This window comes from Pristiophorus japonicus, chromosome 22 (assembly GCF_044704955.1).
Source record: "Pristiophorus japonicus isolate sPriJap1 chromosome 22, sPriJap1.hap1, whole genome shotgun sequence".
In the NCBI taxonomy this organism is placed as follows: domain Eukaryota; kingdom Metazoa; phylum Chordata; class Chondrichthyes; family Pristiophoridae; genus Pristiophorus; species Pristiophorus japonicus.
The window spans coordinates 64,764,423-64,781,697 of NC_091998.1; positions in this window are offsets into that span (position 1 = coordinate 64,764,423).

Consider the following 17,275-nt stretch of genomic DNA (forward strand, 5'->3'; position numbering starts at 1 on the left):
GCTTTGGATGTTAAAGAAAGGCCTCTGAGAACACCACTTGCTTCCATTCCTGGCGGCTCGAGCTGCAGTCGCCCTTGGACGGCAACAACACACGGCGATGAAGCAGAGGCAGCAAAGGGGAGAAGCTGCTCACAGAGAGAGGAGAAGGGAGCGGAAGAGGAAGAAGTGGAAAGAAGGGGGCAACACAGACAGCCTTTTTCCGGCCGGGATATCAGGGATTGAATCATCTGCCTGCGGTACCAGTGAACACAACCCCAGTTCCCCTTTCTACGTTAGTCCCACACCTTGCCTTCCCTTTGTTACTGACCATCGCAGCGTCCTCTTGGCCACAATGCTGGGAAAAAAAGCCATCACAAAGAAAACATTCCCATGTTACATCAAAAAATCGACTGATCACCCTTGTGCATTTCTTAGTGACTGGCTTGCTGATCCTAGCGCTCTTGTGCAGTGTTACCCCAGTGGTTGCAGCACAGCTGGGGGAAGGCTCCTGGCCTTGCAGGATGGCCTCAAGGAGCTGGTGCTCGGGATTGTACAATCGAATGCCGATGTTTATTCTTCTTCTTCAATCTCTTCTGCTTCTTGTTCAACGGCTGGGCAGGCTGGATTTCTTGGGTGTCTGAAATGAGGAAGGCACGAGGGTAGGGTTGTGGTGAGTAAAAGGTGAATGCTTACACCGCGTGACCCTTGTAAATCAGAGGCTATTGTGTAATCGGGAGGGATGTAGGATGTGAGAAGGACGATGACATATGAAGATACAGGCACCTTGTATTCCTTCAGCCCCGCCACTGGCCAAGGGCTCAGCTATGCTCCGGCCAACAATGGTCGGCACCGTCTCCTCCAAGGGGTTGAGGTGAAGCTCTGAACAGGAGGTGCGCCTCGTGTTTTGGTAGAGATTGTAGGCAGGTGAGTGATGGGGGTAGAGGGCGGTGTGTGAGGCTAGTGGTGCAGTTGGTAGGAGACGGCTTTTGAAGATGCATTCACTGACCTTGAGGTCTGAGGTCACGAAGCTTCTTTAGGCACTGGAGTCAAGTCCTGGAAGGGTGACACTTTTGGCAGTCACCACCTCGGCGATCTTATCCCACATCGTTCTTTCTAGAGGGCCTCCTGGCCCCTGTAGGTAGAGGGCCTCTCTTCCAGTGTTAAGCCCCTGTACAAAGCTACAGTGCTGCGAGTGAGAACCTGAATGCCCTTTCCCTGACCTGTTGAGCCATTTGTGTTAATGCTGAGGAACCGGCAGCATTTTTTTATGTGCAGAGGGCAGTTCAGCTTTCAGAGCTGCAGGCTACCTTTAAGAGGAGCAGGCTAGCTTTAAATAAAGGCAGCCTCGCTCCAGTGACGTGAGCTTGGGCCCTCAGCTGAGCACAAAGTCTGTCGGCAGCACATCAGTCACTCGGCTGTGCACGACAATCATGATAATCAGCGGGCAGCACCAAATTGACGTGCTGCCTGCGCTTTGTGAACAGGCATATCCCGCATCGCGGTATCTGGGCTCGTTATCGGGCTTTATTGAATTCAACCCCCAAATAAATACCTCTTAGCTGTTCGACAGATTACATTCGCACCCTCCTGTCCTGTCAAACGGGACCACCAAATATGGGGATACTGGTATATTACTGCCCTCTGTGACAATCGACATCAACTTGCATTTATATAGCGCCTTTAATGCAGTGAAACGACCCAAGGCGCTAGATTTTACAATCCCGACCACCAGCTCCTTGAGGTCATCCTGCAAGGCCATCAGCAGCCTGCCCCACTGAAAGTCATCACCATTTCCCCAGCTGTGCTGCAACCACTGGGGTAGCCAGGATCAGCAAAGGCAAGACAGTCACTAGTGAATGCACAAGGATGTTTTGTTGATGTTTTGATGTAATACGGGATGCATATATGGAGCAATTGTTAAAGAAACATTTGACCCCTAGCCACAAAAGGAGATAGGACACTTAATCAAAAGCTTGGTCAAAGAGATAAGCTTTAAGGAGCATCTTAAAGGAGGAAAGAGAGGCAGAGGGAGGGAGTTCCAGAGCTTGGGGCCCAGGCAACAGAAGGCACGGCCACCGATGGCGGAGCGATTATAATCAGGGAAGCTCAAGAGGCCAGAATTGGAGGAGTGCAGACATCTCAGAAGGTTGTAGGGCTGGAGGAGATTACAGAGATAGGGAGGGGCGAGGCCATTTGAAAAAATAACTGAAGTCCCTCATCCTGGAACCATTCTAGACAGTCTCTTCTCCACCCTCTCTGATGCCTTGACATCTTTCCTAAAGTGTGGTGCCCAGAATCGAACACAATATTCTAGCTGAGGCCCACGATGTCCGTTCACCAGTGAACAAGGTAAAAGAAAGACTTGCATTTATATAGCGCCTTTCACGACCACTAGACGTCTCAAAGCACTTTGCAGCCAATGAAGTACTTTTTGGAGTGTAGTCACTGTTGTAATGTAGGAAACGCGGCAGACAATTTGCGCACAGCAAGCTCCCACAAACAGCAATGTGATAATGACCAGATAAGCTGTATTTATTTTGTTACGTTGATTGAGGGATAAATATTGGCCTGGACACCGGGGATAACTCCCCTGCTCTTCTTCGCAATAGTGCCATGGGATCTTTTACGTCCAATTGAGAGGGCAGACGGGGCCTCGGTTTAACGTCTCATCCGAAAGACGGCACCTCCGACAGTGCAGCGCTCCCCCAGCACTACACTGGGAGTGTCAGCCTGGATATTTTGTGTTCAAGTCGAACCTACAACCTTCTGACTCAGAGGCGAGAGTGCGACCCACTGAGCCACGGCTGGCACTTCATTCTATGATTCTAGGTGAGGTAGCGAGGCAGCACAGTCTTCAGTGTTGTGGAGGGACATGATCGGGGCCCAGGAGAGGTGTGAGTTCGGGGCCAGGGGCCCAGGGGCAGCACGGGCCCAGCCCACACTGCGATATGTGGGCGCACTAGGTCCGTGCAGCGGAGCAGGTCTCCAGTCGTCCTGGTTAACCCTTGCCACTGGACCAAGACCTCGCTCTGTCAAGCCCGTGTGATGGCTGGTGTGCAACGGTCACCCCACGTTAAAAAAATCCACGCACAGCCATCTTCCACCCTTCAGGATGTAGTTTGGGTCTGTCATTCGAAACATCTGTGAACTCATCCTTTTTTGGCGTGGAAGCAAGTCATCCTCGCTTCGGGGGACTGTCTGTGATGATGATGGTCTTCAGTGTCTGGGCAGCAGGTCGGAGCTGATCCATCAGATGCCATTTATAGCCAGGCTTTTCAATCAGACAAGGTGGCTCAGCACGTCAGCTATGCCCTCTCTGGCTTCAGTTGGGAGAGATAGGCAGAGAGTTGGAGGTACAGAATGAGAGAGAGAGCGCAAAGGTGAAGAGTGACAGGGAGAATGAGGGATGGAGGAACAAAGATAGGAATGGGAAAGAGAGAAATGGAGGTACAGAGAGAAAAGGGAGAGCTGGGAGTAGAGAGAAAGAGATGTGAAAGAGTGACGGGGGCGGGAAAGAGATACAGGTACTGAGAGAGGAATAGGAGCGAGAGATGGAGGTACAGATAAAGAGGATGGGGATTGATGCAGAGAGAGAAGTGGGTACAGAGAAGAATGGGAGACAGGTTGAGGTATAGAGAGAGAGATGGTGTACAGAGATAGGAATGCGAGAGATGGGGGAACAGAGAGGGAGAGGATGAGGTGCAGGGGAGGGGAATAGAGATCGAGAATAGGGGGCAGGGGGAGGGGAGAAAGGAGTGTTGGAATGATTGGGAAAGGAAGAGAGAGAGAGAGAGAGAGAGAGTCCAGGCAGGTAGAAAGAAAGACTTGCATTTATATAGCGCCTTTCACGACCACCGGACATCTCAAAACGCTTTACAACCAATTAAGTACTTTTGGAGTTTAGTCACTGTTGTAATGTGGGAAATGCGGCAGCCAATTTGCGCACAGCAAGCTCCCACAAACAGCAATGTGATAATGACCAGATAATCTGTTTTTATTTTGCTATATTGATTGAGGGATGAATATTGTCCAGGACACCGGGACTCCCCTGCTCTTTTTCGAAATAGGGCCGTGGGGTCTTTTACATCCACCTGAGAGAGGGCAGACAGGGCCTCAGTTTAACGTCTTATCCGAAAGACGGCACCTCCGACAGTGCGGCACTCCCTCAGCACCGCATCATCATCATCATCATAGGCAGTCCCTCGGAATCGAGGAAGACTTGCTTCCACTCTTAGAATGAGTCCTTAGGTGGCGGAACAGTCCAATACGGGAACCATAGTCCCTGTCACAGTTGGGACAGACAGTGGTTGAGGGTAAGGGAGAGTGGGACTGGTTTGCCGCACGCTCCTTCCGCTGCCTGCGCTTGATTTCTGCATGCTCTCGGCGATGAGACTCGAGGTGCTCAGCGCCCTCCCGGACGCACTTCCCCCACTTAGGACCATCTTTGGCCAGGGTCTCCCAGGTGTCAGTGGGGATGTTGCATTTTATCATGGAGGCTTTGAGTGTGTCCTTGTAACGCCCAACAGAGCTGATCGAGTGTGGTCAGTGCTTCAATGCTGGGGATGTTGGCCTGGTCGAGGACGCTGATATTGGTGCATCTGTCCTCCCAGAGGATTTGCAGGATCTTGCGGAGACATCGTTGGTGGTATTTCTCCAGCAATTTGAGGTGTCTACTGTACATGGTCCATGTCTCTGAACCATACAGGAGGACGGGTATCATGCAGCCCTGTAGACCATGGGCTGGGCTTCCAGGTGACAGCATGATTCATGCCCTGTGCAGATTCGGTTGAACGCTGTCCAATGTCTGCAAGGGAGGTTCAAGCCAGGGATATATTGAATACTTACTTTAGTAGAAGAAGAGGATAGCATGCCAGAAATCACAAGGAAACTAATATTTGGGGACAGGAATTCAATAAAATTGACGTAAGTAAAATAACAGTAACGAAGAAAATAATGGCACCAGAGAGGACAAATCCCCAGGGCCAGATGGTTTCCATCCCAGGGTTTTAAAGTAGGTGAGCACATTGTAGATGCCCGAATTATAATCTTCCAAAGTTCTCTCAATGGCAGGCAGGCAGTGACTAGTGGGGTGCCGCAAGGTTCTGTGCTGGGGCCCCAGCTATTTACATTGTACATTAATGATTTGGACGAGGGGATTAAATGTAGTATCTCCAAATTTGCGGATGACACTAAGTTGGGTGGCAGTGTGAGCTGCGAGGAGGATGCTATGAGGCTGCAGAGTGACTTGGATAGGTTAGGTGAGTGGGCAAATGCATGGCAGATGAAGTATAATGTGGGTAAATGTGAGGTTATCCACTTTGGTGGTAAAAACAGAGAGACAGACTATTATCTGAATGGTGACAGATTAGGAAAAGGGAAGGTGCAACGAGACCTGGGTGTCATGGTACATCAGTCATTGAAGGTTGGCATGCAAGTACAGCAGGCGGTTAAGAAAGCAAATGGCATGTTGGCCTTCATAGCGAGGGGATTTGAGTACAGGGGCAGGGAGGTGTTGCTACAGTTGTACAGGGCCTTGGTGAGGCCACACCTGGAGTATTGTGTACAGTTTTGGTCTCCTAACTTGAGGAAGGACATTCTTGCTATTGAGGGAGTGCAGCGAAGATTCACCAGACTGATTCCCGGGATGGTGGGACTGACCTATCAAGAAAGACTGGATCAACTGGGCTTGTATTCACTGGAGTTCAGAAGAATGAGAGGGGACCTCATGGAAACGTTTAAAATTCTGACGGGTTTAGACAGGTTAGATGCAGGAAGAATGTTCCCAATGTTGGGGAAGTCCAGAACCAGGGGTCACAGTCTGAGGATAAGGGGTAAGCCATTTAGGACCGAGATGAGGAGAAACTTCTTCACCCAGAGAGTGGTGAACCTGTGGAATTCTCTACCACAGAAAGTAGTTGAGGCCAATTCACTAAATATATTCAAAAGGGAGTTAGATGAAGTCCTTACTACTCGGGGGATCAAGGGTTATGGCGAGAAAGCAGGAAGGGGGTACTGAAGTTCCATGTTCAGCCATGAACTCATTGAATGGCGGTGCAGGCTAGAAGGGCTGAATGGCCTGCTCCTGCACCTATTTTCTATGTTTCTATGTTTCTATGATTCAGGAACCGATCCTTTAGATTAGGAAATTGTACATGTCACTCAGTACAGCAATGCACACAGTGTCCGTAATAAAACAGGGGAGCTGGAGGCAATCATACATTGCGAGGAACTAGACATAGTAGGGATTACTGAGACATGGCTACAGAAAAATAAGGACTGGAATTAAACATTGCATTATAACATATTTAGAAATGATAGAGAGGGAAAAATGGGAGGTGGAGTAGCTGTACTTATTAGGGATAACATGATGGCAGCAGAAAAAAGTAACGCAGCTATCAGTAAGACAAAAATAGAATCCATATGGATAGAGATAAAAGATAATAAAGGATCAATCACACTAATAGGTGCAGGTCTGTAGGGGAGGTGGAGGAAGAAATATGCAGACAAATTATTTTTCTGTAGCCATGTCTCAGTAATCCCTACTATGTCTAGTTCCTCGCAATGTATGATTGCCTCCAGCTCCCCCGTTTTATTACGGACACTGTGTGCATTGCTGTACTGAGTGACATGTACAATTTCCTAATCTAAAGGATCGGTTCCTGATTTGTGCCCTGCAATTTGTGGTGGTAACAAGCCTTAAGGAGAGGGGCAATTTTGGCCCCTTTGTGTTCTCCTCACAGCTTACTGTCCCATCTAGTTTTATATCATCAGCAAACTTGGATACATTACACTCGGTCCCTTCATCTAGGTCATTAATATAGATTGTAAATAGCTGAGGCCCTAGCACTGATCCCTGTGGCACCCCATTAGTTACAGTGTGCCAACCTGAAAATGACCCGTTTATCCCTACTCTCTGCTGTCTGTCCATTAACCAATCCTCTATTCATGCTAATACATTACATCCAATCCCATGAGCCCCTATATTGTGTAGTAACCTTTTATGTGGCACCTTATCGAATGCCTTTTGGAAATCCAAATATACTACATCCGCTGGTTCTCCTTTATCTACCCTGCTAGTTACATCCTCAAAAAACTCTAATAAATTTGTCAAACACAATTTCCCTTTCATAAAACCATGTTGACTCTGCCTTATCATGTTATAATTTTCTAAATGCCCTGATACCACTTCCTTAACAATGGATTGCAGCATTTTCCCGACAACTGATATCAGGCTAACTGGCCTGTAGTTCTCTGTTTTCGCTCACCCTCCTTTCATGTATAGTGGGGTTACATTTGCTACCTTCCAATCCGCTGGGACCATTCTAGAATCTCGGGAATTTTAGAAAATCAAACCCATGTATCCACTATCTTTTAGAACCCGAGGATGAAGGCCGTCGGGTCCAGGGGATTTGTCGGCATTTAGTCCCATTAGTTGCTCTAGTACTTTTTTTCTACTCATATTAATTACGTTCAGTTCCTCACCATCATTAGACCCTTGGTTCCCCACTATTCTTGGTATACTTTTTGTGTCTTCTACTGTGAAGACAGATACAAAATATTTATTTAACGTTTCTGCCATTTCCTTATCCCCCATAATAATTTCTCCTGTCTCAGCCTCTAAGGGACCAACTTTTGCTACTCTCTACCCTTTTACATAATTGCAGAAGCTCTGACAATCTGTATTTATATTTCTTGCTAATATTCTCTCATATTCAATTTTTCCCTTTTTATCAATGTTTTGGTCACCCTTTGCTGGTTTCTGAAACTCTCCCAATCTTCAGTCTTACTATTGTTCTTCGCAACATTATAAGCTTCTTCTTTCAATTTAATGCTATCCTTAACTTCTTTAGTTAGCCATGGATGGGTCACTTTTCCCGTGGAGTTTTTGTTTCTCAATGGAATATATTTACGTTGAGAATTATGAAATACTTCTTTAAATGCTAGCCACTGCTTATTTACCGTCATACCTTTTCATCTATTTTTCCAATCTACCTTAGCCAACTCACCCCTCACACCTATATATTTGGCTTTATTAAGTTTAAGACTCTACTTTTGGACTTAAGCAAGTCATTCTCAAACTCAGTAAGAACATAAGAAATAGGAGCAGGAGTAGGCCATTCGGCCCCCTCGAGCCTGCTCCACCATTCAATAAGATCATGGATGATCTGATTTTGGCCTCAACTCCACTTTCATGCCTGTTCCCCATAACCCTTGACTCCCCTGTAGTTCAAAAATCTGTCTATCACCGCCTTAAATATATTCAATGACCCAGCCTCCACTGCTCTCTGGGGCAGAGAATTCCACAGATTTACAACCCTCTGAGAGAAGAAATTCCTCCTCATCTCTGTTTTAAATGGGCAATCCCTTATTCTGAAACTATGCTCCCTAGTTCTAGGTTCCCCCAGGAGGGGAAACATCCTCTCTGCATCTACCTTGTCTAACCCCTCAGAATCTTATGTTACAATAAGATCACCTTTCGTTCTTCTAAACCCCAACCTGCTTAACCTTTCCTCATAAGTCAACCCCTTCATCTCTGGAACCTAGTGAACCTTCACTGAACTGCCTCCAATGCAAGTATATCCCTCCTTAAATAAGGAGACCAAAACTGTACGCAGTACTCCAGATGTGGTCTCACCAAGGCCCTGTACAGTTGTAGCAAGAATTCCCTACTTTTACACTCCATCCCCCTTGCAATAAAGGCCAACATTCCATTTGTCTTCCTAATTACTTGCTGTACCCGTAATGTGAAATTCCATCATATTATGAGTGCTCTGCCCCAGAGGACCCCTTACTATGAGATTGCTAATTAACCCTGTCTCATTACACAATACAAGATCTAAAATAGCCTGTTCCCTGGTTGGTTCCATGACCTATTGTTCTGGGAAACTGGGAACTCGGCCTCCAGGCTACTGTTGCCAATTTGATTTGTCCAGCCTATATGAAGATTAAAGTCCCCTACAATTATTGCATTACCTTTGTTACAAGCTCCTGCTATTTCTTGAGTAATATTCTGTCCAAAGGTATAGCTATTGTTAGGGGCTTATATATTACTCCCACCAGTGTTTTCTGCCTCTTGTTATTCCTTATCTCCACCCATACTGATTCTACATCCTGACCCTCTGAGCCAACCCCCTCCTTTTCCATTCTGCCTGTCTCTTCGAAACATCAAGTACCCTGGAACATTTATTTCCCAACCTTGGTCACCTTGCAACCATATCTCTGTAATGGCTATTAGATCAAACCCTCTCTATTTGTGCCTCTAGTTCGTCCACCTTGTTACGAATGCTTCGTGCATTCAGATAAAGAGCCTTTAATTTAAATATTTTACCATTCTTCCCTGCTTTGACCATATTCTCTGCTGTACTGCTACAGTTAACTCTCTGTCCTGTCCTGTCACACTCTATTATTTTTACCCAAAGTGCCTTGACCTTCCTCTTGATATTTCTGAATTCCCCTCACCTGACCCCTCCCCCCAGATTTTTAGTTTAAAGCCATATCTAGAAGGTTAAGGGATGATCGCTTTGAAGTTTTGAAGGTATTAACAGGGTCAGATAGGGTAGATAGAGAGAGACTATTCCCGCTGGTTGGGGAGTCTGGGACTAGGGGCACAGTCTAAAAATTAGAGCCAGACCTTTCAGGAGTGAAATTAGGAAACACTTCTACACACAAAGGATGGTAGACGTTTGGAACTCTCTTCCGCAAATGGCAATTGATGCTAGATCATTTGTTAATTTTAAAGCTGAGATTGATAGCTTTTCGTTAGCCAAAGGTATGAATGGATATGGGCCAAAGGTGGGTATATGGAGTGAGGTCACAGATCAGCCATGATCTCATTGAATAGCGGAACAGGCTCGAGGGGCTGAATGGCCTCCTCCTGTTCCTATGTAGGGAACTCCGCTGTTGGGAGTGACGAGCTGAAGTTCTTTGTGTTGCAGGCGTCCCACGATTCCGTTCCTCTGGATAGTGGGTCGATACCAGCTGCATAAATATTGGCAGCTGTTTCCCAGGATGGCCAGCGCGATTTTAAGCGCTCTCGTGGTGGCTTTTTCAAGTCTTCGTGAGTGGGGCGCCGATGACAACCGACACGCAGTCTCCCTGCGCGCGCTGGTCCACCCAGAACTTGGCAGCGAGTGTGCCAGCGAGTGTCATTATGAAGACGGCCGAACGCCGGATTGCAATGTGAAAAGCATGGGCAGGAAAATAAATGTACATCAGGAGGTGAGCTGTGATGGGGGAGAATGAACCAGTGGATGGGAGGAAAGAGAGCTGAGAAACAATAATTGGATGACTGCATCAAGCAATATCAGGATTAATTAACTGCAGTCGTTAGCTCATTGAATTAAAGTATTTGTTCAACGAGTGCATTTATCGAACCAAACCAGTGATTACTGCCAAAATGATCCCCACTGAATCAAGAAACAGAATTGGTTCGAGTCGTTGGACAGCTCCCTCAGAACGTCCTCTCCAAACCCACCGGGCCACGTGCCCCCGATAGATAGGATTGCCACTGCTTTACTTTGCCAGCTGAACTGGCCTGCTGCTGTTCTCGGGTCACAGGAACAGAAGGAGGCCCATTCAGCCCCTCGAGCCTGTTACACAGGAACAGGAGAAGGCCCATTCAGCCCCTCGAGCCTGTTACATTAGGAACAGCAGGATGCCATTCAGCCCCTCGAACCTGTTACACAGGAACAGGAGGAGGCCATTCAGCCCCTCGAGCCTGTTACACAGGAACAGGAGGAGGCCATTCAGCCCCTCGAGCCTGTTACACAGGAACAGGAGGAGGCCCATTCAACCTCTCGAGCCTGTTACACAGGAACAGGAGGAGGCCCATTCAGCCCTTCGAGCCTGTTACACAGGAACAGGAGGAGGCCCATTCAGCCCTTCGAGCCTATTGCACAGGAACAGGAGGAGGCCCATTCAACATCTCAAGCCTGTTACACAGGAACAGGAGGAGGCCCATTCAGCCCTTCGAGCCTGTTACACAGGAACAGGAGGAGGCCCATTCAGCCCTTTGAGCCTATTGCACAGGATCAGGAGGAGGCCATTCAGATGCAGCAACATCGTTTTTGTAAAGAGCTGTAGCCTGTTGGAGATTAAATAAAGCCACTAATGAGATTTATAAACCAACTCTCAAACTATATTGGTTCATATTTGAAAAAAATAGCAACTCATGATTTCTTAATAAATGATGATGTTTAAGAGTTTGTATCATGATTTATGAGACACTAGGGTTGGCATAACTGTGACAGTTTAACCTGCTTCTCCTTGTTCACCAGACCCAATCGCTAAGGCCGCTAACTGAAGGGGAATTGTCCGTGGATCAGGGAGTTCAGGGCGAGGAACAAGCCAGGACACTGCAGTTCCGGGGGAGGCCACTGAGTGGCAGCACCATCCTGGGTCTGATCACTGATATTAAGCAACAGCCTAAAGTACAACAACAACTTGTATTTATAGAGCACCTTTAACGTAGTAAAACGTCCCAAGGCAGGAGTGTTATAAGACAAAAAACTTGACATGGAGATATTAGGGCCCAAAAGCTTGGTCAAAGAGGTATGGTTTATGGAGCGTCTTAAAGGAGGAGAGCGAGGTAGAGAGGTGGAGAGGTTTAGGGAGGGAGTTCCAGAGCTTGGGGCCCAGGCAGCTGAAGGCACGGCCACCGATGGTGGAGCGATTATAATCAGGGATGCTCAAGAGGGCAGAATTAGAGGAGCGCAGACATCTCGAGGGGGTTGTACGGCTGGAGGAGATTCTTCGCTTCTTAGGCAGACCCTCGGAGTCGAGGAAGACTTACTTCCACACTAAAATGAGTTCTCAGGTGACTGAAGGGTCCAATGCATTACTCGGTCACAGGTCGGGCAGACGGTGGTTGAAGGAACGGATGGGCGGGCAGCTTGGTTCGCCGTGCGCTCCTTCCGCTATCGACCCTTGGCTTCCGCTTGCCCCCGGCGACGAGACTCGAGGTGCTCAGTGCCCTCCCGGATGCTTTTCCTACACTTTGAGCAGTCTTGGGCCAGAGATTCCCAGGTGTCGGTGGGGATGTCGCACTTTTTCAAGGAGGTTTTGAGGGTGTCCTTGAAATGTTTCCTCTGTCCACCTTTGGCTTGTTTGCCATGTTGGAGTTCCAGGCACAGAGGTAGGGAGGGGCGATTGGAGCACTGCCAGAGATCATACGTATTACAAAACACCAAAGGGCACAGAGAGAAATTAGAAACAGAATGAGGCCATTCAGCCTCGCAAACCTGCTCCAGCATTCAATTAGATCATGGCGGTTCAACTCCATTTTAACACTATCGCTCCCTGTCCCGCGATAATCTTACCCAGCAGAAATCTCTCGATCTCGATCTTGAAAGCTCCATTTGCCCAGTGCACTCGGGCACGAGTGCCAACCAAGGAATGAAGCAGAATGAAAAGAGGAAGTGGCAGAGAGGCTGAACACAGAGTCACGCAGTGACATAGAATGAACAGAGAGTCACGCAGTGACACAGAATGAACACAGAGTCACGCCTCTGAACGTTGCTCTCTGGGTCGAGCATGGTCTTGCTCCCCAGGTTATCTTGCTGCTGAAATTGAGACTCATCACTCCACCTCCTGCTCTCACTCAGTCTTCTCCTGAATATCACAACTGTGGAGTTGCTCTCCTCCCTCAATCTTACTGTCCAGCTTCTAAATGCCGGAGTTGGGGGTGACTAACCTCCTGATGGACCTCCTTTTGTCGGGCCTGAACTGAGAGTCTTAGACCTAGAAATTCGACTCGTGTAGCACCACAGAACGGGGGTATCGGCTCGCCTACTCGTTAACCGGCCAGCCAATCCGATCCCACCCGTTCCCCACCGCCCTGGATCAATCTCCAGCCCTCAGACTGCCACCTGCGTTGCTCAGTTAAAGTTTTGCCTTTTTTTTTAAATCAACTTTAAAGCATTTTTCCGACAATGACCAGGACAGCAACAGCTCGGATTTCTCACTGGGCTTCTTTCCGACCCCTGGGAGTGTCATATTCCTTATTTCTGGAAAATAAAGCATTGCTTTGATGCTCTACCAACAGCCTCCAGGTCTAAGAGAAAACTCTTCCATGTGTCCTTTTTTATAAAACTATTGTCGGAGATATTAAATGAACTAGAATCATAGAAAGTGGGGCTGCACGAACAGAGAGACCTGAGGTATGTGCACGGATCGTTAAAGGTGGCAGGACTGGTTGAGAAAGCGGTTAAAAAGCTTACAGGATCCTGGGCTTCATAACTAGAGGTATAGAGTACAAAAGCAAGGAAGTTATGATAAACTTGTATAAAACACTAGTTCGGCCTCAACTGGAGTATTGTGTCCAATTCTGGGCCCCGCACTTTAGGAAGGATGTGAAGGCCTTAGAGAGGGTGCAGAAAAGATTTACGAGAATGGTTCCAGGGATGAGGGACTTCAGTGACGTGGATAGACTGGAGAAGCTGGGGTTGTTCTCCTTGGAGCAGAGAAGGTTGAGAGGAGATTTGATCGAGGTGTTCAAAATCATGAGGGGTCTGGACAGAGTAGAGAGAGAGAAACTGTTCCCATTGGTGGAAGGGTCAAGAACCAGAGGGCACAGATTTAAGGCGATTGGCAGAAGAACCAAAGGCGATGTAAGAAAAACATTTTTACGCAGCGAGTGGTTAGGATCTGGAATGCACGGCCTGAGAGGGTGGTGGAGGCAGACTCAATCGTGGCTTTCAAAAGGGAGTTGGATAAGTACCTGAAGGAAAAAGATTTGCAGGGCTTCGGGGAAAGGGCGGGGGAGTGGGACTGGCTGAGGTGCTCTTGCAGAGAGCCGGCACGGGCTCGATGGGCCGAATGTCCTCCTTCTGTGCTGTAACCGTTCTGTGATTCTATGAGCACTAAAATTACCTTCATTAATAAATGGTTCCAGAAATCCAAACGCGTGCACTGTGGTAATTCATCAGAACACACCCAGTCTCTGATGGAATGGTCTTGGTGGCACAACAACCACACCTTGAATTTATATAGCGCCTTTAACATAGTAGAACATAGTCCCAAGGCGATATCAGACAAAATCTGACACCGAGCCACATGTGGAGATATTGGGACAGGTGACCAGAGGTAGGTTTGAAGGAGTGTCTCAAAGGAGTAAAGGGAGATAGAGAGGCGTCGCGGTTTAGGGAGAGAATTGCAGAGTTTAGCATTCCAGAATGATCCTGGAACAGTGAGCAGTTTTGGCAGAGCGGAGCAGGACCCAATGGTTCAGCCAGATCTGGCGGTGAATGGCTGAAGCAATTGTCCGCCACACCCGGCACTGAGCGTGACGTCGCCTGATGTCCAGGTGGAGAAGGCAGTGCGCGTCCAGTGTGGACCCAATTACAGCTGCCGAGGGTCTGTCTGCTGCCTCCTGTGGCCCAATAGGTGAAGGTGCACCCCGGAGTGATACTTAGCCCTGACGACCAAGTCCACTCTGGGACCTATAGTGAGATAACCAATTACACAGTCAGGTGCGGTGTTCCCTCTAAAAAATGTTTTTGTGCACGGTACCTTTAAATGTGTTGCGCGTGTACGCGTTATCTTGGAGGGCTGCGCGGTGCCTTCCCCATTGCTGCACAGTCTCGCACGCGCTTAGCTTAGCGGCAACATCGATTAGGTTTGCTACAGCTGTCTTCAGCACACTTAAAGAAAGAAAGACTTGCATTTATATAGCGCCTTTCATGACCACCAGGCGTCTCGAAGCGCTTTACAGCCAATGAAATACTTTTGGAGTGCAGTCGCTGCTGTAATGTGGGAAGCGCGGCAGCCAATTTGCACACAGCAAGCTCCCACAAACAGCAACGTGATAATGACCAGATAATCTGTTTTTGTTATGTTGATTGAGGGATAAATATTGGCCCCAGGACACCAGTGTAATGTATTAGCTTCATGGGTTGTTTGCTTCAGAATTAATAGCAACATAAGAACATAAGAATTAGGAGCAGGAGTAGGCCATACGGCCCCTTGAGCCTGCTCCGCTATTTAATACAATCATGGCTGATCCAATCATGGACTCAGCTCCACTTCCCCGCCCGCTCCCCATTACCCCTTATTCCCTTATCATTTAAGAAACTGCCTATCTCTGTCTTAAATTTATTCAATGTCCCGGCTTCCACAGCTCTCTGAGGCAGCGAATTCCACAGATTTACAACCCTCTGAGAGAAGAAATTTCTCCTCATCTCAGTTTTAAATGGGCGGCTCCTTATTCTAAGATTATGCCCCCTAGTTCTAGTCTCCCCCATCAGTGGAAACATCCTATGTAACCTTGAGGCCAGTTGCCCGTGTCCTAACTCGCACCAAGTCCCATACACCCATTGGCTCCCGGTTAAGCAATGCCTCGATTTCAAAATTCCCATCCTTGTTTTCAAATCCTTCCATGGCCTCGCCCCTCCCTATCTCTGTAATCTCCTCCAGCTCCACAACCCCCCGAGATGTCTGCGCTCCTCTAATTCTGCCCACCTGACCATCCCTGATTATAATCGCTCGACCAATGTTGGCCGTGCCTTCTGTTGCCTGGGCCCCAAGCTCTAGAACTCCCTCCCTAAACCTCTCCGCCTCTCTACCTCGCTCTCCTCCTTCAAGACACCCCTTAAAACCTACCTCTTTGACCAACCTGCGCTAATTTCTCCTTATGTGGCTCGATGTCAAATTATGTTTTATAAAGCCCCTGTGAAGCTCCTTGGAACGTTTTACTACAATAAAGGCCCTACATAAATGCAAGTTGTTGTTGTTAAGGTGTTCAGTTTTTTTTTATATCTTTCAATATTTCAATATAATCAAAAGGAGTTCACTGATCAGTGGGAGAGCACAATCTCGGTTAATGGTAATACTGGGCCGCCTCCTGGTGCTTTCCGTTCTCAATCGCACCTTGTGAAAGTTCCTCTGGGCTGAACTTTCATTCCCACAGCACATTTCACATCCTCAGGAAGTCCCAAAGCTGTTGTGATGAGGACAAACACGGCAGCCAATGTGCACATGAAGAAATGGTTGAACGGATCTTGGTCCTCGTCAGGACATGGACAGCCGAGCTTTAGATGTCCTCAAGTTTAAGTAGGGTGAATGTGGGAGGCCAGCCAGGAGTGCATTGGAGTAGTCAAGTATAGAGGCAACAAAGCAATGGGTGAGGGTTTCAGCAGCAGATCAGCTGAGGCAAGGGGCGGAGACGGGCGAAGTTACGGAAGTGGAAATAAGCGATTTTAGTTATGCCGCGGATATGTGGTCAGAAGTTCATTTCAGGGTCAAATATGACACCGAGAATGAAGAACAGGAAATGGTTTAGCAGATAGCTTTCACCAGGACTGGAGAATGTTCGCTCTGAGGAAAGAATAGAACGTAAGTGTTATGTATGCAACACCTTGTAACCAGCATTCTACCGCCACCAGAGGGCGCATCTATTGGAGTCCCAAGGAATCCCAGCATCCCTTGGGTGCACTGCATATAAGCCGGCCTCCCATGCTGTGCCGGCACTCTGGAGTCAGAATAAAGAGACTATGGTCACACTTACTCAAGTCTACAGTATCAGTCACATTGCTTTATTTGAAACATAACAACTGGTGACGAGTAATAGCTAACGAACCATCACACGAAATGCAGAGAACTGTGGTATCCTGTAGAAATTCTCAGAAGGTGACGATTGAGAGGCCTTCATAGAGTGACTTGACCAATACTTTGTGGCCAACAAGCTGAAAGGGAATGAGAACGCTGCCAAACGAAGGGCGATCCTCCTCACCGTCTGCGGGGCAACAACCTGTGGCCTCATGAAGAATCTTCTTGCTCCGGTGAAACCAACAATCAAATCATATGAAGAACTGTGTACGTTGGTCCGAGAGCACCTGAATCCAAAGGAGAGCGTTCTGATGGCAAGGTATTGATTTTATACATGTCAAAGTCTGAAGGCCAGGAAGTGGTGAGCTATGTCGCCGAACTAAGGCGCCTTGCAGGACATTGCGAATTTGATGGATTCCTGGAGCAAATGCTAAGAGACTTTTTGTGCTTGGCATTGGCCATGAGGTTATCCTTCGCAAACTATTAACTGTTGAAACACCGAACCTGAGCAAAGCCATAACGATAGTCCAGGCATTTATGTCCACCAGCAATAACACCAAACAAATTTTGCAGCATAAAGATGGATCGGCCAGTACTGTACACAAAGTAACGTCGTTTTCAGGCAGGAATGCATATGGCAGAACGTACACGCCCGCAGCTGCACGACCTCAGATGACCCAGAGTCCGCCATCAAGTGTGAATGCGAGGCAATTAACACCTTGTTGGCGCTGCGGAGGTGATCGAACCCATCAAT